The sequence below is a fragment of the Papaver somniferum genome, chromosome 2 (genome assembly GCF_003573695.1).
Source record: "Papaver somniferum cultivar HN1 chromosome 2, ASM357369v1, whole genome shotgun sequence".
Classification (NCBI taxonomy): Eukaryota; Viridiplantae; Streptophyta; class Magnoliopsida; order Ranunculales; family Papaveraceae; genus Papaver; species Papaver somniferum.
In genome coordinates, this window is record NC_039359.1 from 106,885,989 (window position 1) to 106,909,686 (window position 23,698).

Below are 23,698 nucleotides of genomic sequence, written 5' to 3' on the forward strand. Positions count from 1 at the left end.
CAAAATCGTAGACCATATATATTTTCCTGTCTGTAGCTAGATATATAGTAACTAACAAGCTAACTGTGATGAAGACTGAATTAAGAAGCTCAACTTCACATGTTTCTCTTCCTAAACCTAGTGTTTTTGATACCTCTCAAAGTTCTTTACCAGGTGCACTTACTGGATGTGTAGGAACCCCCAGATGGAATCCCAAACTCAAAAGATACTCCTAGTATTTATGGACCGGGCATGCACCTGTTTCAGGATTAACCAGAATTTCCAACATTTTAACCAGGATCTAGATTACGAGTACCTCATCATTCATCCATGCAAACCCTAGCTAGCTAAACAAGACTCTGAAAAGGTGTCTGACTATATAATATACGGATAATTATATACAATAATTCTTGTATACGATCGTGTATGGCCTTTACTATATATATGGTCCATAAAGATACAGAGAAAACATAGCTCACTCTCTCCCTCGGTCCCTCTCAACATTTCAAACACCATTTATTTTTTAGTTCCTACTGTTTCCTTCCATCTTCTTTACAGATCTTCATCAAGAGACGATAAAACCGCGCTGATGTTGAATCCTTATATATATTTACTGATTGTTATAAGCCAGGTAGCAAAACCAGCATCTCCATGAGTACCGCAACAAGAGAATCCTCTCTCACTCTTTCATCATACTAACAGATTACTTAACCAGCTACATTACCAACTTGTAGAACCAAACAAAATCGTAGACCATATATATTTTCCTGTCTGTAGCTAGATATATAGTAACTAACAAGCTAACTGTGATGAAGACTGAATTAAGAAGCTCAACTTCACATGTTTCTCTTCCTAAACCTAGTGTTTTTTATACTTCTCAAAGTTCTTTACCAGGTGCACTTATTGGATGTGTAGGAACCCCATATGGAACCCCAAACTCAAAAGATACTCCTAGTATTTATGTACCGGGCATGCACTTATTTCAGGCTGAACCATAGTTTCCAACATTTTAACCAGGATCTAGCTTACGAGTACCTCATCATTCATCCATGCAAACCCTGTCTAGCTAAACAAGACTCTGAAAAGGTGTCTCACTATATAATATCCGGATAATTATATACAATAATTCTTGTATACGATCGTGTATGGCCTTTGCTATATATATGGTCCATAAAGATACAGAGAAAACATAGCTCACTCTCTCCCTCAGTCCCTCTCAACATTTCAAACACCATTTCTTTTTTAGTTCCTACTGTTTCCTTCCATTTGATTTACAGATCTTCATCAAGAGACGATAAAACCGTGCTGATCTTGAATCCTTATATATATATATATATATATTTACTGATTTTTATAAGCCAGGTAGCAAAACCAGCATCTCCATGAGTACCGCAACAAGATAATCCTCTCTCACTCTTTCGTCATACTAACAGATTACTTAACCAGCTACATCACCAACTTGTAGAACCAAACAAAATCGTAGACCATATATATTTTCATGTCTGTAGCTAGATATATCGTAACTAACAAGCTAACTGTGATGAAGACTGAATTAAGAATCTCAACTTCACCTGTTTCTCTTCCTAAACCTATTGTTTTTGATACCTCTCAAAGTTCTTTACTAGGTGCACTTACTGGATGTGTAGGAACCCCCAGATGGAATCCCAAACTCAAAAGATACTCCTAGTATTTATGGACCGGGCATGCACCTGTTTCAGGCTGAACAAGAATTTCCAACATTTTAACCTGGATCTAGATTACGAGTACCTCATCATTCATCCATGCAAACCCTAGCTAGCTAAACAAGACTCTGAAAAGGTGTCTGACTATATAATATCTGGATAATTATATACAATAATTCTCGTATACGATCGTGTATGGCCTTTGCTATATATGGTCCATAAAGATACAGAGAAAACACAGCTCACTCTCTCCCTCAGTCCCTCTCAACATTTCAAACACCATTTCTTTTTTAGTTCCTACTGTTTCCTTCCATCTGCTTTATAGATCTTCATCAAGAGACGATAAAACCGTGATGATCTTGAATCCTTATATATATATTTACTGATTGTTATAAGCAAGGTAGCAAAACCAGCATCTCCATGAGTACCGCAACAAGAGAATCCTCTCTCACTCTTTCATCATACTAACAGATTACTTATCCAGCTACATCACCAACTTGTAGAACCAAACAAAATCGTAGACCATATATATTTTCATGTTTGTAGCTAGATATATCGTAACTAACAAGCTAACTGTGATGAAGACTGAATTAAGAAGCTCAACTTCACCTGTTTCTCTTCCTAAACCTAGTGTTTTTGATACCTCTCAAATTTCTTTACCAGGTGCACTTACTGGATGTGTAGGAACCCCCAGATGGAATCCCAAACTCAAAAGATACTCCTAGTATTTATGGACCGGGCATGCACCTGTTTCAGGATGAACAAGAATTTCCAACATTTTAACCTGGATCTAGATTACGAGTACCTCATCATTCATCCATGCAAACCCTAGCTAGCTAAACAAGACTCTGAAAAGGTGTCTGACTATATAATATCCGGATAATTATATACAATAATTATTGTATACGATCGTGTATGGCCTTTGCCATATATATGGTCCATAAAGATACAGAGAAAACACAGCTCACTCTCTCCCTCAGTCCCTCTCAACATTTCAAACACCATTTATTTTTTAGTTCTTACTGTTTCCTTCCATCTGCTTTACAGATCTTCATCAAGAGACGATAAAACCGTGATGATCTTGAATCCTTATATATATATATTTACTGATTGTTATAAGCCAGGTAGAAAAACCAGCATCTCCATGAGTACCTCAACAAGAGAATCCTCTCTCACTCTTTCATCATACTAACAGATTACTTAACCAGCTACATCACCAACTTGTAGAACCAAACAAAATCGTAGACCATATATATTTTCCTGTCTGTAGCTAGATATATAGTAACTAACAAGCTAACTGTGATGAAGACTGAATTAAGAATCTCAACTTCACATGTTTCTCTTCCTAAACCTAGTGTTTTTTATACCTCTCAAAGTTCTTTACCAGGTGCACTTATTGGATTTGTAGGAACCCCAGATGGAAACCCAAACTCAAAAGATACTCCTAGTATTTATGGACCGGGCATGCACCTGTTTCAGGATGAACCATAATTTCCAACATTTTAACCAGGATCTAGATTACGAGTACCTCATCATTCATCCATGCAAACCCTAGCTAGCTAAACAAGACTCTGAAAAGGTGTCTGACTATATAATATCCGGATAATTATATAAAATAATTCTTGTATAGGATCGTGTATGCCTTTGCTATATATATGGTCCATAAATATACAGAGAAAACATAGCTCGCTCTCTCCCTCAGTCCCTCTCAACATTTCAAACACCATTTGTTTCTTAGTTCCTATTGTTTCCTTCCATCTGCTTTACAGATCTTCATCAAGAGACGATAAAACTGTGTTGATCTTGAATCCTTATATATATATATACTGATTATTATAAGCCAGGTAGCAAAACCAGCATCTCCATGAGTACCGCAACAAGAGAATCCTCTCTCACTCTTTCATCATACTAACAGATTACTTATCCAGCTACATCACCAACTTGTAGAACCAAACAAAATCGTAGACCATATATATTTTCATGTTTGTAGCTAGATATATCGTAACTAACAAGCTAACTGTGATGAAGACTGAATTAAGAAGCTCAACTTCACCTGTTTCTCTTCCTAAACCTAGTGTTTTTGATACCTCTCAAATTTCTTTACCAGGTGCACTTACTGGATGTGTAGGAACCCCCAGATGGAATCCCAAACTCAAAAGATACTCCTAGTATTTATGGACCGGGCATGCACCTGTTTCAGGATGAACAAGAATTTCCAACATTTTAACCTGGATCTAGATTACGAGTACCTCATCATTCATCCATGCAAACCCTAGCTAGCTAAACAAGACTCTGAAAAGGTGTCTGACTATATAATATCCGGATAATTATATACAATAATTATTGTATACGATCGTGTATGGCCTTTGCCATATATATGGTCCATAAAGATACAGAGAAAACACAGCTCACTCTCTCCCTCAGTCCCTCTCAACATTTCAAACACCATTTATTTTTTAGTTCTTACTGTTTCCTTCCATCTGCTTTACAGATCTTCATCAAGAGACGATAAAACCGTGATGATCTTGAATCCTTATATATATATATTTACTGATTGTTATAAGCCAGGTAGAAAAACCAGCATCTCCATGAGTACCTCAACAAGAGAATCCTCTCTCACTCTTTCATCATACTAACAGATTACTTAACCAGCTACATCACCAACTTGTAGAACCAAACAAAATCGTAGACCATATATATTTTCCTGTCTGTAGCTAGATATATAGTAACTAACAAGCTAACTGTGATGAAGACTGAATTAAGAATCTCAACTTCACATGTTTCTCTTCCTAAACCTAGTGTTTTTTATACCTCTCAAAGTTCTTTACCAGGTGCACTTATTGGATTTGTAGGAACCCCAGATGGAAACCCAAACTCAAAAGATACTCCTAGTATTTATGGACCGGGCATGCACCTGTTTCAGGATGAACCATAATTTCCAACATTTTAACCAGGATCTAGATTACGAGTACCTCATCATTCATCCATGCAAACCCTAGCTAGCTAAACAAGACTCTGAAAAGGTGTCTGACTATATAATATCCGGATAATTATATAAAATAATTCTTGTATAGGATCGTGTATGCCTTTGCTATATATATGGTCCATAAATATACAGAGAAAACATAGCTCGCTCTCTCCCTCAGTCCCTCTCAACATTTCAAACACCATTTGTTTCTTAGTTCCTATTGTTTCCTTCCATCTGCTTTACAGATCTTCATCAAGAGACGATAAAACTGTGTTGATCTTGAATCCTTATATATATATTTACTGATTGTTATAAGCCAGGTAGCAAAACCAGCATCTCCATGAGTACCGCAACAAGAGAATCCTCTCTCACTCTTTCATCATACTAACAGATTACTTAACCAGCTACATCACCAACTTGTAGAACCAAACAAAATCGTAGACCATATATATTTTCCTGTGTGTTTCTAGATATATAGTAACTAACAAGATAACTGTGATGAAGAATAAATTAAGAAGCTCAACTTCACCTGTTTCTCTTTCTAAGCCTAGTGTTTTTGATACCTCTCAAAGTTCTTTACCAGGTGCACTTACTGGATGTGTAGGAACGCCAGATGGAGCTTGTATAGAAAAGCTTCTTCATCAATGTGCAAGTGTGATAAGAACTTAACAGTTCTTACCCACGGCCAGCAGAGTAGACTTTAAAAGAACATAGAAATTTATAACAAACTTATAATTCCCATAGATAATCAAACTAATAACACTAGACCTTCTTATATAGGCCACTGGACTATAGAATTAAGGAAAGGAAACCTAGAAAGGAAACTACTTCTATAACTAGGAATCTAAAATAAAATTCTTAAAACAGAACAGTTTCCAAAAATAAACTAATGCCTAAAACAAGAGAGTTTAGGGATTTCTAACCCTAACCCTAATTTTAATTAAGAATTCTAAGTAATTGGGGATTTCTTATCATTTCCTCCCCCTTAAGATTTTCTTGACCTCAAGGATCAGTTCAACCATGGAGATTACTGGATCAACCTCATCTTCTTCTTCTGGTAGATTATCCCCAACAGTTGTGTTAGGAAACAAAGCCTTCTTCAGAAACGATACATGAAATACCGAATGTATCTTTGACTCCTTAGGTAAGTCCAATCGATAATCCACAGGTCCTATACGTTCCAAAATCTTATAAGGTCCAAAATATCGTGGAGATAATTTTTGGTTCTTCCTTTGCACATTAGAATTTTGTCGATATGGCGGCAACTTCAGATACACATAATCCCCAACTTGATATACGACGTCCCGACGTCCTTCATCTGCCCTTAGCTTCATTTTATTCTGCACCACTTGAAGTTGATCCTTAAGCATTGATAAAACTTCATTCCTCTTGGTTATTGCCTCATCCAAAGTTGTGGTTTTCGCTTCTCCTAGTAAATAAGTTGCTAATATCGGAGGTGGAAGGCCATACAAAGCCTCAAACGGTGTAGTACTAGTTGAAGTATGATACGATGTATTATACCAATACTCTGCCGATGGTAACCAAGATGACCATCCTTTTGGTTTGTTTCCAGCAAAACACCGTAAGTAACCTTCCAAACATCTGTTAACCACTTCACTTTGACCGTCGGTTTGTGGATGATAGGAGGAACTCATTCTTAACTGAGTTCCATGTAGGCGAAACAACTCTTGCCAAAAATTACTTGTAAATACAGCATCCCTATCAGAAACTATAGATTGAGGAAATCCATGAAGTTTGATGACTGTTTCTAAAAAATTCTGGGCTACCGATGTGGTTGTATATGGATATTTTAATGCAAGGAAATGGGCATATTTAGTTAGTCGATCCACCACTACAAGAATCACAGTTTTCCCTTTAGAATTTGGCAACCCTTCAACAAAATCTATGGATATATCTGTCCATACTGTAGTAGGAATTGGCAATGGTTGAAGATATCCTGCTGGAGAAAGAGTACTATATTTATTCCTTTTGAAAACATCACAGCAAGCAATGTAGTCTCTCACCTCTTTATACATTTTAGACCAGTAGAACAACTTAGATAAATGTTTTACTGTCTTCATATATCCTGCATGACCAACAATTGGAGAGTCATGAAACTCAGCTAGTAGTAGTGCCTTCCACCTTGAAGAAGGACTTATCACCAGTTGATGTTGTTTATAGTAAACTAAACCATCTCGTATGGTAAAGTTATTCTTGCCGAAAGAAGGCTGACTCACTTTAAAGATGAAATCTGTGATCCACGGATCTGTTTTTAGTTCAGCCAATAGGTCTTCCATCCAAGCATAACTAACATAAGTTACGGAACAAATTTCACCGTGTTCAAATTTTCGAAAAAGTGCACCATCAACCTTGTTAGATGATCCCTTCTTGTACTCAATCGCGTAGTCATAGCCTAATAATTTTGTTAACCATTTTTGTTGTGCCGGTGTTACATCTCTAGCGTCCAAAAAATACTTCAAACTTTGTTGGTCTGCCCGAATAAGCAATATTCTCCCAATAAGATAAGGTCGCCATTTAGTAACCGCATGAAATACTGCTAACAATTCTTTCTCATAAGTTGACAAACCCATATGACGAGGTCCAAGTGGCTTACTTGTGAAAGCAATTGGCCTACCTTCTTACATCAAAACCGCACCTATTCCTACTCCACAAGCATCACTTTCAATAACGAAGGTCTTTGTAAAGTCAGGTAATACTAGCACGGGTGTGGATGTCATTACACTTTTCAATTTAACAAATGGGTTTGTTGCTTCATCTGTCCACAAAAAACCGTCTTTTTTGAGCAATATTGTAAGTGGTGCTGCAACATTAGTATAACCTTGTACAAATTTCCTATAATATCCTGTCAAACCTAGGAATCCTCGTAATGCCTTGACAGTTCTCGGTAACGGCCAGTCCAACATATCCCGTATCTTGCTAGGATCAGCTTCCACTCCTCTTCTTGAGATGATATGACCCAAATACTCAACCCTCTCAGTACCAAAAGAAAATTTGCTTAATTTGACTTTAAGTTGATGTCTTTCTAATATCAGGAATACTTCACGAAGGTGCAATAAATGTGCTTCCCAGGTAGGACTATAGATCAGAATATCATCAAAGAAAACCAAGACGGATTTCCTTAATTGATTTCTGAACACATCATTCATAAGATGTTGAAATGTAAATGGAGCATTAGTTAATCCAAACGGCATCACTAGGAATTCATAGTGTCCGTCATGGGTTCGAAAATTTGTTTTGTAGATATCTTGTTCATACATCCTAATTTGATGATAACCCGATCTTAAATCTAGTTTCCAAAAGAATAACGCACCATGTAGTTCATCTAATAACTCATCAATGACTGGAATAGGAAACTTATCCTTGACAGTATACTGGTTTAAAGATCTATAATCAACACAAATACGCCAAGTGCCACCTTTTTTCTTAACTAACAAAACAGGAGAAGAGAAAGGACTCGTGCTTGGCCTAACTAATCCTGAGTCTACCAACTCTTTAAAAATCTTTTCGATCTCACCTTTATGGTAATGTGCGTACTTGTAAGGTCGTACATTGATTGGATCACTCCCAGGTTGTAAGGTTATGCGGTGATCATGGCTTCTCATAGGTGGCAGCATTATGGGTACTAAGAACACCTCACCAAACTCTTTAATTAATTCTTGTATCTCCCCTGGTGTTTCTTGACTAATTTGTGCTTTCGAACATTGGTTGATTTGGAAAAAGAACCCTGATGATCCCTTATTTAAGAGTCTCTGGATGCTATTGATGTTGGCTAACTTTACTTTATTTTTCTTATCTCCTTCTAGTCGAATACGTTCACCAGCCCTCTTAAAATCCATGGTCAAATGTTTGAAATCCCAAGTTATGGAACCTAATGTTTCTAACCATTAGACTCCCAAAACCACATCGCATCCCCCAAGTGGCAATACATAAAAAATTCTTTTGAACCCATATTTATTCAACTTATAATCCAGATCCAAGAATCTTCCTTCACAAGTCATTCTAGCACCATTATCTACCATCACCTCAAAAGTTTCATCTTTAATTATCTTAATTCCGATTCTTTTAGGTATCGCAGAATCAACAAAATTATGAGTACTTCCAGAATCGATAAGCATGGTAACTTGAGCCTTCTTAATTTCTCCTTGTACCCGCATGGTTTGTGGAGCTAATGATACATCCAGCGGATGCATAGAAATCTCGACGGTTTCTTTTTCAGGTTATTCTTCTATAGAAACTTCATCTTTACCTTCATCTTCATCCTGATTGTCGTATCTATCAATTAGGAACAATGTCTGAGTTTTACAGCGATGACCACGGTGCCGCTTTTCATCACAGTTATAACATAGTTGTTGCTTTCTTCTTTCTTCAGCCTCGGTCTGAGTTAATCTTCTAACAACTGGAGTTTCTGTCATAGTCTTTGAAGATGAAATAGGTGCTCTAGAATTAAAAGGTCTACTAGTATTAACAACACTAGGTGTCCTTGGTGCTATTCTATATTATTGTTTTCGCAATGTTACCTTCTCATCTTGTAACCTTCCAATTGCCATTGCATCATGTAAACTTATAGGAGTGTGGGATTGAGTTTCTAGTCTTACCTCGTCTTTTAATCCACTTAGAAAACAGCTCACTAAAAATTCTTCAGGCAAATTATCCACCAAATTTGATAATCGTTCAAATTCTTCACAATATTTTACATATGAATCTGACTACTTAATTTTAGCGAGTTTTTCTCCTGCATCCCATATGAAGTAATACCGAAACGGCTAATAATGGCTTTCTCAAATTCTTCCCAAGTAACTACAGGTTTAGTTCTCTTCAACCACCTATACCATTGTAAAGCTTTACCATCTAAATTACATGTTGCCAACTTGATTTTCTGATTCGCAGGTGTTTCATAATACTCAAAATATTGTGCAGCCTTAAAGAGCCAACCTTATACATCAGATCCATCAAACTTGGAAAAATATAATCGCTCACCTCCTCTTTTTGATTGGTTTTGTCCCTCATTGTTCCCAACTGCTTTGCTTTCCACAAGCTGGCCGATCCTCTCAATTAACAAAGCTTGATTTGATGTCATCTCATCCATCTTCTGCGTTATCTCCCCTAATTGCTTTTCCATAATTACTTGTTTTTGTTTTCGAGTTTTGGTCATAAACAGGATACGCCTGCTATGATACCAATTGATAAAACTTAATATTTCTTACCCACGTCCAGCAGAGTAGACTTTAAAAGAACACATAAATTTAGAAAAAACTTATAATTCCCATAGATAATCAAACTAATAACACTAGACCTTCTTATATAGGCCACTGAACTATAGAATTAAGGAAAGGAAACCTATAAAGATAACTACTTCTATAACTAAGAATCTAAAATAAAATTCTTAAAACAGAACAATTTCAAAAAATAAACTAATGCATAAAAAAGAGAGTTTAGGGATTTCTAACCCTAACCCTAATTTTAATTAAGAATTCTAAATAATTGGGGATTTCTTATCAAAGTGCCTTAGAGAATAACGATGTAACTTTAGCTCACATGATGTGGGTCCTTAACAATGTTCCTTCTTCAACTGGTGATACTAATCAAAGGCTGACTTCGTGGTTCTTAAGAGCTCTCATATCCAGAGCTTCGAGAGTTTTCCCTAGTACAACCATGAACTTCCCCGATGGAACACCAGCTACTCTTCAAAGAAACAGTTCACGGCCGCTCTCGATGACGCAGTTGGCCGGGTACGTTGACACAATCCCTTGGCATAGTTTTGGGTTTTGTGCATCAAATAATTCAATTCTTAGAGCAATTCAGGGACAAGATAAAGTTCATATCTTGGATTTTAGCTTCACACATTGTATGCAATGGCTCTAATAGATGCCTTGGCAAAGAGACCCGGCGGTCCACCGGCCCTGTGAATCACAGTGCCATCTTCAAGGCCACCTGTGCCACCATTAGTTAACGTCTCAAGCGAAGATTTGGGTTTCCGTTTGGAAAATGGGAAAAATACGGTTTAGTTCAAAAGTATGGTTTAGTCCAGTCCGAGTCAACTAGGTACAAATTAGTCCAAAATATGGAAAAGTACACTAATAACCCTTATCATTTACAATTTAATCCAAATATTTACAGTTTAGTCCATAGTGACTTATGATGATGTCATCAATTTTAATTAACATAATATAATTAAAAAACAATTTATCTTTTGAACCATTTGTCCAAAATTCGCAAACTTTATATATTTGGAAAGCTCTTTTCAAGCTCGACAAAAAGAGTACCCATATGACCATATAATTTTTATTTTTTAAATATCTTAGTTTACACTGGTGTGAGACATATACACATCTACAAAATTCCAGAAAATCCAAAGACAAGGCAAGATGCACCGGTTTGTACACCACATACAACTCCACCTAAGCACCACTAACAAGCATGCTATTCAAATCTAACACAATTCACTTTTTATGTTGAGCATTATCCTTCCTCTCAATAACCTTAAATCTACCGTATACATGCAATGCGATCCCAATGGATCCACTGCAAAAGCATTACAAAAAAGATCCCCACTCAGATTAAGCACAGGGAAGATTGTTTAAGATAAAGAAAACTTAGTGAGATTAATGCAAATACGCACTAAAAAGAACAAAGTAAGGAATGATCAGTTCAACAATCAAAACCAGACTAGTAATTTGAGACCACTACATCAAAAATCTATCATGAGACTAATAATTTCTAGAATGTTTATGTATCAGTAATCTGTTTTAAATCAAGGTCTTTCACTTTTCATGGGATATTTTCCAGCCCAGCATTTTGAATGGTATTTCTTAATTATAACTAGTGTGACTTGTTTTTCGGACGTTATCTTATATTTTGACTTGATCATTTTAGAAGATCTGTCATTTGTGCCAGACGCAACCAACAACAACAGGAATTCTAAAAGAGCGTAGATACAAATAATAACTCCACTTCATGCTCAGGATAAATGGTAAGTCGTATGCACTGTCCGAAAAAACATAATTAATAAAAAAGGTCAGTGCAAGAACTGCTCACAGTAGTCACATCCATTTATTTTGTATGTTTCCCACTGTCATGAGATGGGTCCTGCCTTGCTTAGCGCTTGCTTTTATTTTTCCTAGATAAAAAAAAGTCCCTCCATGTATTACATGAGACGATTAAGAAATATCAATGCACCGTTTTAAATATATTCAATCGCAGCTTAACAAAGTGTTTGACATTTCACCAAAACAGATGAAATCTGGGACAGAAAAAAATTAAATCAAGTAAAACTTCTCAAACATTATTATAGGTGTAGGAAAATTGTACAAACTCCACAGATATTTGCGCAAGCAAATATGTACACTTGTACTCTAGGTGCACCAACATATACACTTGCAATACATGTGCACTAATATGTACACTTATAGAAGGATGGTAACTTAATTTCCAAGAGATACTGTCAAGCTAAATCGACAACTCTAAAAACCATGCACTGCTAGAATAAAGCATCCTTTATTTCATTTCAAAGATCACTTGGCTTACACATTATCATTCTTCTGAGCATTATGTAAGACTAAACTAAGATTAGACCAAGGAGACCAGCATATTAGAATTATGAAACATACCTCTCTTTGTCAGTGAGGATAAACATTCAAGTCAGGTTAGACGTTGAAGCTCACTAATTATTTGGCACATTTGCTGTCAAACAAAACTGGAAACATATTAGAATAGGATACCAACATAACCTAACATTATAAATAAATATCAAATTATAATTCATACAATTACTAAATATCATATTATAATTCCTGTAAAGCGGTTAATAAGCTTATGGAATGTTTACAGAAATACGAAATATAAGATATTAGAAGCTCAGGTTGAACTTGTAACAAAATAATGTCAACTACATTTTATAAAATCTTAAAAAAACAACAGATATTCCACGAAAATCAGAGATTGGAAACTGCCAAACTAATCCAAAGGAAAGGGAAAGGTCAGAGATCTGTAACTTTAACAAAATACAAACAAAACGACTTTATAGCTCCATAACCTAGATATGTCACACGAAATCTAAACCAGGAACCACTTGTTTAGTACCCCAGGCCACACAATATCTTAACGATCAAAAGGTGTACAATTATGTGCACATTAACGAACGGGTGTAAAATTATGTACGCATTAAAAATCAATATGTGTACAATTATGTACACATTAAGAATCACATGTGTACAACTATGTACACATTAACAATCAATAAAAAAATGTAATAACATCAGCTTAATATTACATGCTGCCATTACTGAAATTTGAATGAGTTATATCAACCATTTATTTTCCACACATTAGTTCATTTAATTCTAGATATTAAAGTTCATGTACGGAAATAGGGCTAAATATAGTGAAACATATGCTTCTTGTGGTGACAGTTAATATGCAGAATAAATATCAAAACATGACTGTTAGATCAGAATCATTTCGGGAAATACTGATTCAGTTAAGATGACAAAATACAAGATTACAAATTTGTAAACAAACTTGTAGACATTACGCATAACATAAAATACTTGAATTACTTGAAGAACTCAAATAAGCGGATAACACCTAGAAATTGAATTACTATCTGACTGATAATAAAATCTAGAAATACTCAAATATTATGGTAATTAATTGTAACTTAAACTATAACTGGTGTACAAGCATATACACCTCGTATAACAAACACAAAAAAATAGTGTACTTTTATGTGCAGCGCGTATAACAGGTGTACAAGAAAATACACCTAATATGTGGGAAGGAAAATTCTTCAAACGTTTACGCCCCTCGTCCATTCTGGGAGCAGACAGAGCATAATTGTTTAGGGCATTCTCTGAATTTTGTATTTATTCTGGTTTATATATTTCAAATTTGTAGTAATCAATGTCGACTCCATAGCCTCGTATTAGACCCTCAGCTGATCCAGGTTGGGATTATGGCCAGCCACTAGTAAGCGATGGAAACAATGTGATAATGTGATTTGTGTGGTATGATCACAAGAGATGGGATTTTTAGACATAAAAAACATCTTCTTGGTGGTTATAAGTACACCACCAAGCAAAAACACCTATTAGTGGTGTACAAGAAAATACACCTATTGCATGGGAAAACTTTCACTTTCCATGTAAAAGGAAAACACAAAATATGACACTTTAATTGTTAAAAAAAGCACAAACCGATGATAATAACAAAGTAAAGGTGTTTAAAACTCAGAAAGTGGAAAGACAAAGATGACTTACAAGCCAAAGAAATCTAGACGACTATATCGGCAGCTGAAGTAATGTGATTTTGGATAAAAACGATCAACTCGATCATCCTTCAAAGGTTCATATATCATATCCTGATAGGGATGCTTCAGGGATACCGCATTTCTTTGTCACAACCGATCACCTGCAATACATACTTTGTCTATAAGCTACATAATACATGGACTTAGTGCAAAAAAATATAATGTTCATAAAGCGGATTAAGAAATGATTCATAAAGCAAAAACAGGCAATGGTGTACAAATATGTACACATCTACAAATATGATTCATAGATTGAGAACATGTAAAAGAAGATATAGGTTAAAAGGTGAATAATCATTGAAACAACAAGAAATGAACAATAATCATGAAAATCAACAAGTGTACAATTATGTACATATTAAGAATCACAATTATGTACACATTAAGATTTTCCAAAGCTTGTCTAATATTAAGCGTTAGCGACTAAAAAAATTCTAAACCTTTGCGTGCATGTGAAGACATTTGAGAAAAAAAACTAATAAGTTTTGATTATTTTTAATAATTGAAATACTTGAATAACTAGTAAACTACAGCCTCTGTTTTAATTATAAATGTCATTGCGGATCATAACCAATTCAACATTTTCCACTAAACAATAAAGGGTTATAATTTCCCTATACAGAAATGAAACCTCCACAAAAAGATCTTATGTCAAACTAAACGGGCTGCCGGTAATATTGATTTTTCTTGCTAAAATTTTCTTAGTTTTATCTAGTTTACATGAGCATTAGACAAGTTGGCTTTTCCTCTGGTTGAACGTACAAAATACTTTTCACATTTGCAAAATTTTAAGAACACCTAATAGTCCGGAACACGGTTTCTTGCTAAATTTTCTTAGTTTCATCTAGTTTAAAAGAAGTATAACCACGCCATCTTGTTACTTGAATTTTCTAAAAATGGGGTTTACCTATGTTTTTTCGTACTTAGGCGTAAATCCAAATAAGAGAAATATAGCCATGCTACTTATTTTCTTGACAATTTCTCTTTGGTCCACTTCATATCCATATATAGGAAGCACAAAAGGAAGAACCAATACAGTGAGAGATTAATAATACCTGTAATGAATCCACTAATTCCATCTATGCCATTAACAAACTTTCTTATCAATTAAGAATCCCACTCCAATTAGGGGTGTAAATTGGGCCGGGCCGGACAGGTCCTCCTGTTTATTAAATGGGACGGTATAGGGCGGGTTGGAACATCTCTTATCCATGAAATTAAAAGGGTCGGGCGGGCAGGGTTATTTATCTACAGTTAGTACCCTTGGCCTACCCAAGCCTGTTTTGTAATTTGGGCTCGGGCGGGTAGGACCGGGAGGGCCTTGAATATTACGAACAAATATATATTATACATATATATTATTAAAAATAAAAAGAAAGTAGTAATAATACACAAGTTTTACTTAAATTAATAATCAAATACGAGAATAGAGATAGGAATAAGATAAACAAAACTTCCTATAATTTTTCCTGAATTGAATCATCAGAAAAGGAAACTGCCTTAAATTTTGCTCAATATTTTCTCTATATGGTTAACAAATTTAGACTCCTATGGAGTAAAAGTTAAGAAATACATATGAGAACTATGAGGGTTGACTGTATTAAGTATATGTACCAAGTATATTCTAGGATAAAACAAATGAGAACAGTCACTTAGGCTAGGTAAATGGATAACACTGGCGGGCTAACAACGCGGGTAACATTGACGGGATAATAGGGAGCGTATTGGGTCTGGCAAGAAAATTTGACTTGTGGCATGTGCCCTCCCTCTTATTTAAATGGGATAGGTCGGGCCATCCCGTAAAGGGCCACGGTCATCCATGGGATGTCATGGGACAGGGCGGACGGTACTGGGCCTCGGGCTGCCGGGCAAAATTTACACCCCTAACTCCAATGCGTCGTTATTTTGACTTGTATAAACTTCACTGGGTGGTGCTGCAAGAGAGATACTAGCAAGAAAATCTTGTGACACAATCCATGTACATTGCACAACAGGATCAACTGGCATCATCCTATGACCTTCACAAAAATGAGTATCTTCTTAATCAGCCGACAAGCTACTTCGTCAACATAAGCAAGAAGCTTATATGTCAACATAAGTTATATTATCACCAAAATGAAACAGTTCCTCTTATCCCAAAAATGAGCATCCATCTTTTACAAATAATTAAAAAGTCCAAACAATCTCTATAAACTCTAATAACCTCTAATAATGAGAGGAAGTACATTTGATTAGTTTTTAAACACTACATTAAAAAGAAATAAAGTAATTAAACCCAACATCATCAACCCTCTTCACTGCATATACCCAACAAGATAAAATCCTTGAAAGAAAACCTAAAATTGATACTTGAATACACAAATTCAATAAAACATCTCAAAATCAACAAAAATCCTCTAAAATCAAGAAAACAATAACCTATTCAAAAAATTGTGATAATAATAATTTCTTCCAAATTACATAACAAGATCGTAAGTAAATGAATAACATACTTGTAGATTGTTATAGTGACGATGAATGCATCAATCAACCTCGAAAAAAATTATATATAAAAATTGATCTCGGTAGAATACCAAGTTGATGAAATTAACCCTAAACCAAATTTTCACATGACGAAAATTGTAAAAACAATTTGATGAATCAAGTGAAACGAAATCAATCGAGAAAAAGAAGACGAAAACGAGATGAAACGAGTAACATCGTATTCAATAGGAGCGGCTGGAAAAGCTTTCTCGACGTTGGACATTGGAAACGAAGAAATGAAAACCGAGTTACGAAGAAATCATATCTGATTGGTATTTTTGTCATCGAATTTTTTTTATTTTGGACTGAATCGTTTACAAAAGGATTAACTCGTTTCATATCGGTTAAATATGGACCTCCCAGTATTAGGCTTGAGAGTGTAGGACTAGAGTTTCCAAAGCCCATTAACTTTGGGATTAAATGTTAATTTCTACTTGGCAAATTTTGCTAAGTCCAAAGATATTACTTTCAGCTTCTCAGTACTCGGTGGATCTTCTTCTAAATCATCAACTCATGTGAAATTTGACCTTGAGAGGCTCATGAATCATTTGAATCCTACTTCACTAGAACTGAAAGATGATGAAGCGTTGGTTGTAAATTGCCAAAATTGGTTACACCATTTACCCGATGAACTCCAAGGATATACTCAACAAGCTCCAACTTTTCGAAATAGGTTTCTTAAGATTATTAGAGGTCTCAATCCACATATTGTTATCATAGTTGATGAAGATGCGGATTTGGATGCCTCGAGTTTGAAATCAAGGATACTACCAGTTTTAATTATCTATGGATACTATTTGATGCTTTGGAAGATTGGTAGAAAGAATGAAGAGTGCAAAGTTCATAAGTATTCCCATCTGTGAAGAAACTAGTGAAGAAGTTAAGTACTTAATAAATGAACATGCAAGCGGTTGGGGAACGAAAAAAGTGGATGAGATGCTTGTGCTTACTTGGAAAGGTCACAATTCGGTCTTTGCTACTGATAGACACATTTTTGTGTCCGATTTGTCTCGATTCTATATATTGTTAGGGCTCATTTTGTACTTATTATGGTGTTTTATTTATTTGTAGGTATTTTTGGCCAATAAACATTTTTAGAAAAAATTGGCTCGAAAAGTTGTCGGAAAGCACCCGGAGGACATTTGATATTCGGACTCTCACTTTGGATAAGGGGTAACCTAATTACTAAGGGGCGTCCCATTTCCAGGCAGCTGCTAATCGCACCCTTACCCTGGATAAGGGGCAACCATCTTCAACATTTCAAAAACCAAGTTTTGGCGGGAAATATCTTGGCAGTTCTGGCAGATTTAGGGTTCCTGATTTGGAGGAGTTTGAGGTCGATTAAACCTCTAATTTTCATAGGATAGAGTCCTTATGGGTCTAGGAATCTGATATGGGTGTTGAAATCGATTAGACTGGGCTCAATCGACAGATTTTTGTCACAACAAAAAATATGGAAAGTCATGTGGGTGACCTGTTTTAGGGAATTTTAGAGAGATTAAAGTGTTGTAAACCTTCCCAAAGATTTGTATCTATCTAAGGAAGATTTTAGAATAAAAAGGAAAGCTCAGAAACGCGTAGAAATTCTAAAACAAGAAATTGCCGCAACTTTGCCGTGAAGAGAGGAGAAGAGATTTTGGAAGATTTGGGAGAGATTTAATTGGTATTTTTGATATAAATAGATTGTTTGGGTCATATAACAGGGGTGTCGAGAGTTTGGGGACCTGAGGAGAGCCAGAGAAGAAGAAATCAGAGTTTTATCAAACTCTGTTTCTGCTGCTGCTGCTGCTGAAGAGGAAGAACACGAAGAACATTGACGCACAAGCAACTATCGTTGAAAACTGTCGTTATTCAACAGCATAAGATAAGTAACTTTTATATACAACAGTATTCATTGTTCCTCTTTGTACCAGAGATCTGTAACACTTTTACGCTGTTGCAAATCAGCTGCTTTACACCTTTCACTCTTTTAATCAACTTTTGAGCAACAAACATGTATATTGAGCAAGTGATTAATATGAGGAGCTAAACCCTATTGCTGAGGCGATAGAGGAAGCTATTTTTCCAAGAAAAAGTGGTATATTCTTATTTATTTATTTATCGCAATTATTTTTATGATTGTTTTGCCTTGAGTAAAAATTGTTTGAATGATTCTTGTTAAGCAATTGTTATTTCTTTTGATAGAGCATGCTTGGACCTAGGTTTTTGATGTTCTATGCTTCGGATTTACACTTGTTATTTTGAGAATCTACTTGTTGCAATAGTTTAGAATCAAATTGAACGAAAAAAATTGCATGAATATAAATATTGGATTAAATCACTTTGAATTTGGAAAATAGTGGAATCTTAGCCTTAGTGTTCTTTTAATATTGATATCAACTTTGATTGAGTTTGCTATAATTTTTGGTGAGTTTTCTATTTAAATATTAGAATTTAAGTCTAATTAATATCCTTCACAAGTCTGAGAATCGAACCACTTTTACCACTATCTACAAATCACATCAGCTACAACTTGGGTTCCGTTTGGATTAGGGCCATCCGGCCTATAAAAAGAAAAGGAGAAGGAAGAATGGCATTGGCATTAGGGTGGGAACTCATCATATGACATGTTTTTTCGTGTGTCGGGCTGTGTTGTGCCATGCGCTTATCAATGCCATGCGGATGTGCCTATTGCCTGGCACAACACAATACTTTAAAACTTATTTGTCGTGTCAGATCATGTGTTTTGTTGTGTTTGAATTCTTCGTTATTATGATAATGTCGTAAACGTGTTGGCACGACACCTTTTACATTGCGACCTGGAAAATCATCCCTTGTCATACTTGATTATGAAACAAAAAATAATAGTGGTTAGGATCCAAAAAATTATCCCTCATCATAGTTAACTTTTTAACTGTATGTTATTAAAAAGAGCAGAAAAAGATTTATGCATTCTAACAACCTTAATTCATTGTCGTCATTTTATTTTGTATTTATTTTATCGCCATATTATTTATCGATGTATCGTAGATATGTCAGCACGATACGTTTTACATCTCTAGTTTCCATCTGAAAAATCACTCGTCATATTTAGTTTTTCATGCGGAATGTTATTGAAAAGAAAATAGAAGTAGTTTCATGCAGAAAAGGCATCACTAATTATATTTAACTTTTTAACTGGGATGTTATTAAATAAAACCGAAGAACATTTCTGCTTTCTGACAGTCTTAATTATGTTATCACCATTTTATTCTTTAGTTATGTTGTCACTATATATATTATTTTCGTTGATCTATAAAAAAGTTTGGCGTTGACAGTTGGTACATGAAAATGGGCAATCCTAGAGAAAGAGGGGTTCCCTAAATCCATCTCCCTTTAAATTGGGGACTAAGTGTAATCCCATTTTAAGGAAGTCGGGTTGCCCCCAAACCTAAAGCATAAGGAAAGGTAGCTTGATTTCTTGGTCATCTTGAACGTCCTCATCAAGAATAACTTGAGGAAGAGGAAAGTGGTAGTTTATTAATTTACTAAACTGATGACATGTGACAACATGAGGCAAAAAACAAATGGTTATTAAAGGAAAGGAAATTGTACTTGGAAAAGGATCTCTGGGACCCTTCTCTTTTTGGGTATGTACTTGTTGTGACTTGGACTAGCCTCCTTCCCACTTTTAGCCTAACAACAGTGCGAACACAGTGGGAGAGGCTTATTTCTCGTCCAGCAAAATGCTCCCATGTATTACCAGTGACATCAGAATAACGGATTATCGCTCAACATGGATATTTTAATAGTAAAGGATGCGCGAGTGGACAATGATGAGGATGGAGTCATCCGTGCAGTGGTCTCAACACCCATCTCGCAAGGGGGCAAAGTTCTAAAGAAAAATATTGATTCACTCAAAGGAAATATGGTATCAACACGAGCGAGCAGGACCTTCAAGGAATGCAGAAAGAGTTGGATACGTTTATTAAACGACGTCAAGAGTTATATGGACTAATGAAGCAAGTGAGAGAGCAGGCCATTGGAGCACCGAAGTCAACTAGTACAAAGTGTGACCTTGTCACGAAGCGTATCAAGAATAATGGGATTTTTGGTGCCATCCTAAAGAGTCAATTCCTTGTCAGAATGCGTATCAAGAATAATGTGTTGAGGTATGTTAAAAGGAAAATGTTCCCAAGCCCACGCCTGAAGAAAATTAGCATGAACAAAAGTGTCCACCTCATGAGCGTCATTTACGCATCGGATGTCGGAAACTAACAGGTCTAAGTGATGATACAAACCACCCAAACATAGGAGCCATCAGAAAAGAAATCTCACACGGCATCAATACCGCGAGAGGAATCACCTCATTCTTGATAGCGTCTCGGGGACTACGCTCGAAAGTGTCATTGCATAACCAAAAAATAAGGAATGCGACTAGCTCCACATGATAAGTCTTTCCATCGCGCGGGGGAAAATTATTCCTCTCACCTGAAGAAGTAGAAGCCTAATACTTCACCCATAATGAGTAAAAGGAGCATAGATTCATAGACTTAGCTTTGTGACCCTCCTTAATTTCCCCGGTCTCTTCTGGTGCGTCTCCAAAAGAAGTTATCTTGGGATGAGCCTTAATCTCTTAGGACATGAGCTTGGATGAGATAGGATTCTTAGCAGCAGGAGCGGGGGAGTTATTCATTCTTGCCTTTCCCTTCTTCTTGGTAACAATATCAACCTTCTCGCCCTCATAATCTCGAGTAGCCTCAATTTTAACTTCCCCGAAAAGCTTAAAATTTATCGAATTGGTTTTAGAAATAATCAGGTGATTATACAAATCCTTATCCTCTGGGAGCACAGCATTCCGGATACAAGACTCAAGGTAGCGGTGCTTTTCATGAATGGGGAGACTCTGTGAGAGCAACCACATCTTCTAAAGTAAGAGTCACCTTCCCTCAAGCAAAGAAAAAAAAATCAAAACATTTATCCAATGAGCAAACCAAGCGAGATAGACTTTCATAATCATGCTAGACCATTTTATATCTCGATGCGGAAAGATAGCATTGTCTATCCTTAAGGAACGAATAATTTCCTTATGAGAAGGATTAAAATATATGGAACCGATCCAGGGCACCCACACAGAAGATGAGTCAGCAGATGAACGAAGCTTACTACTGTAAAAATATAATCCTCACGATGAACAACAAAGAATGGGATCTCTTCCGGGGAAACCGTAGGAGCAACGTCCGCTAGGTACGAATGAGCCAACTTCTTGATGACAACGCGAGCGGAAATGCGTTGAGGTTTAACATGCACATAATTAGGACATCACTCATAGAGTAAAGCGTCACATCATTTTTTGCTTCAGGCGACGGTAATAGATGTTTGAGTTCCTGACTTGCCAATATATCATATATGGTATAAGAAGCATCATCCACCGTAAGAGGGATCGGCGTGTTCTCATCTCCTCAATTAGGTGACTCGTTACTCATGATGGAGAGAACCAACAAAGAGGAAGCGTGAAGGAATGAGAGAAAGAATAGAACAAAATTAAGTAAAATGGAAAATGGACTTAGCATGTGTATATAGGCTGGTAAAAGTGCGATAGTTACAAAATAAGTTATTGTCCACGTCTAAGTATTATGGTGATGCAACCGCCTAAGGCACGAACAGTAGAGGAGCAGTACGAATGCCAACCGTCTTGGGTGACTGTTGACCAAGCTATACACATGGTCAAATAGTCAAGGGACTAATGTTGGTACATGAAAATGGAAAACCCTGGAGAAAGGAGGGTGCCCTAAATCCATCAGGTCATCTCCCTCTGAAATGGGGACTTTGGGACTAAACCCAACCCCTTTTTAAGGAAGTTGGGATGCCCCTAAATCCAAAGCCCAAGGAAAGGTAGCTTGAATTCTTGATTGTCTTGGACTTCCTACTCAATAGTAACTTGAGGAAGAGGAAAGTGGTAGTTTAGTAGTTCACTAGACTAATGACATGTGTCGACATGAGGAAATAAAAAGATAGTTATAAAAGGAAATGGATTTGTACTTGGAAAATGATCTTTGGGAACCTTCTCTTGTTGTGACTTTGACTAGCCTCGTACCCACTTTTACCCTACAACACCGACAAATATCCAACTCAGATTATTGATGTCATCACCCAAATACTTTATATTGTATAACATCGGCTATGTTACCCGTCATTATATTTCAAATCAATGTTCAGATGACAACCGTAGTACAAGTCAATGTTGACTTTACCAGTAATGTTAATCTTATTATGATAACTTTGAAAGCACCGAATAATGTTTTACTCACCAATGTTTAGATAAAAGTATTCGAAAAGTCCATCTTTGTAGTGTTAAGGTTTTAGCCTATTCTGAGGTGTCTGACCATACTCCTCCTATCCTTACCAAAATAAGGCATATCGTACTAATGACATGTACTATTTACAACGGATCCTTATCGTGATCACTAGTGTTATCTTCATCATAAGTATTGGGTCTTTTACATTTTTATGGAAGCGTTAATTTTTGAAAATGTTAATTTCATTTAGTTACTCGAGAATAAAAGTTAATTTACATGCTCGTTAACTAACATCGTATGAGACAACAAGTCTATCATGGTTCTCCTACTTGTTCCATATAGAGACGGAAACAGGACGCTCTTTGTACCAGAGATCTGTAACACTTTTACGCTATTGCAAATCAGCTGCTTTACACCTCTCACTCTTTTAATCAACTTTTGAGCAACAAACATGTATTTTGAGCAAGTGATTAATATGAGAAGCTAAACCCCATTGCTGAGGCGATAGAGGAAGCTATTTTTCCAACAAAAAGTGGTATATTCTTATTTATTTATTTATCGCAATTATTTTTATGATTGTTTTGCCTTGAGTGAAAATTGTTTGAATGATTCTTGTTAAGCAATTGTTATTTCTTTTGATAGAGCATGCTTGGACCTAGGTTTTTGATGTTCTATTCTTCGGATTTACACTTGTTATTTTGAGAATCTACTTGTTGCAATAGTTTAGAATCAAATTGAATGAAAAAAATTGCATGAATATAAATATTGGATTAAATCACTTTGAATTTGGAAAATAGTGGAATCTTAGCCTTAGTGTTCTTTTAATATTGATATCAACTTTGATTGAGTTTGCTATAATTTTTAGTGAGTTTTCTATTTTAATATTAGAATTTAAGTCTAATTAATATCCTTCACAAGTCTGAGAATCGAACCACTTTTACCACTATCTACAAATCACATCAAT

The 23,698-nt window shown here is 35.9% G+C and overlaps 1 pseudogene; it reads left to right on the plus strand.

Annotated features, from left to right (window-relative positions):
- The first annotated feature begins 5,127 nt into the window (after positions 1-5,127).
- LOC113351731 overlaps positions 5,128-23,698 on the plus strand; it is a 36,401-nt pseudogene continuing 17,830 nt past the window's right edge.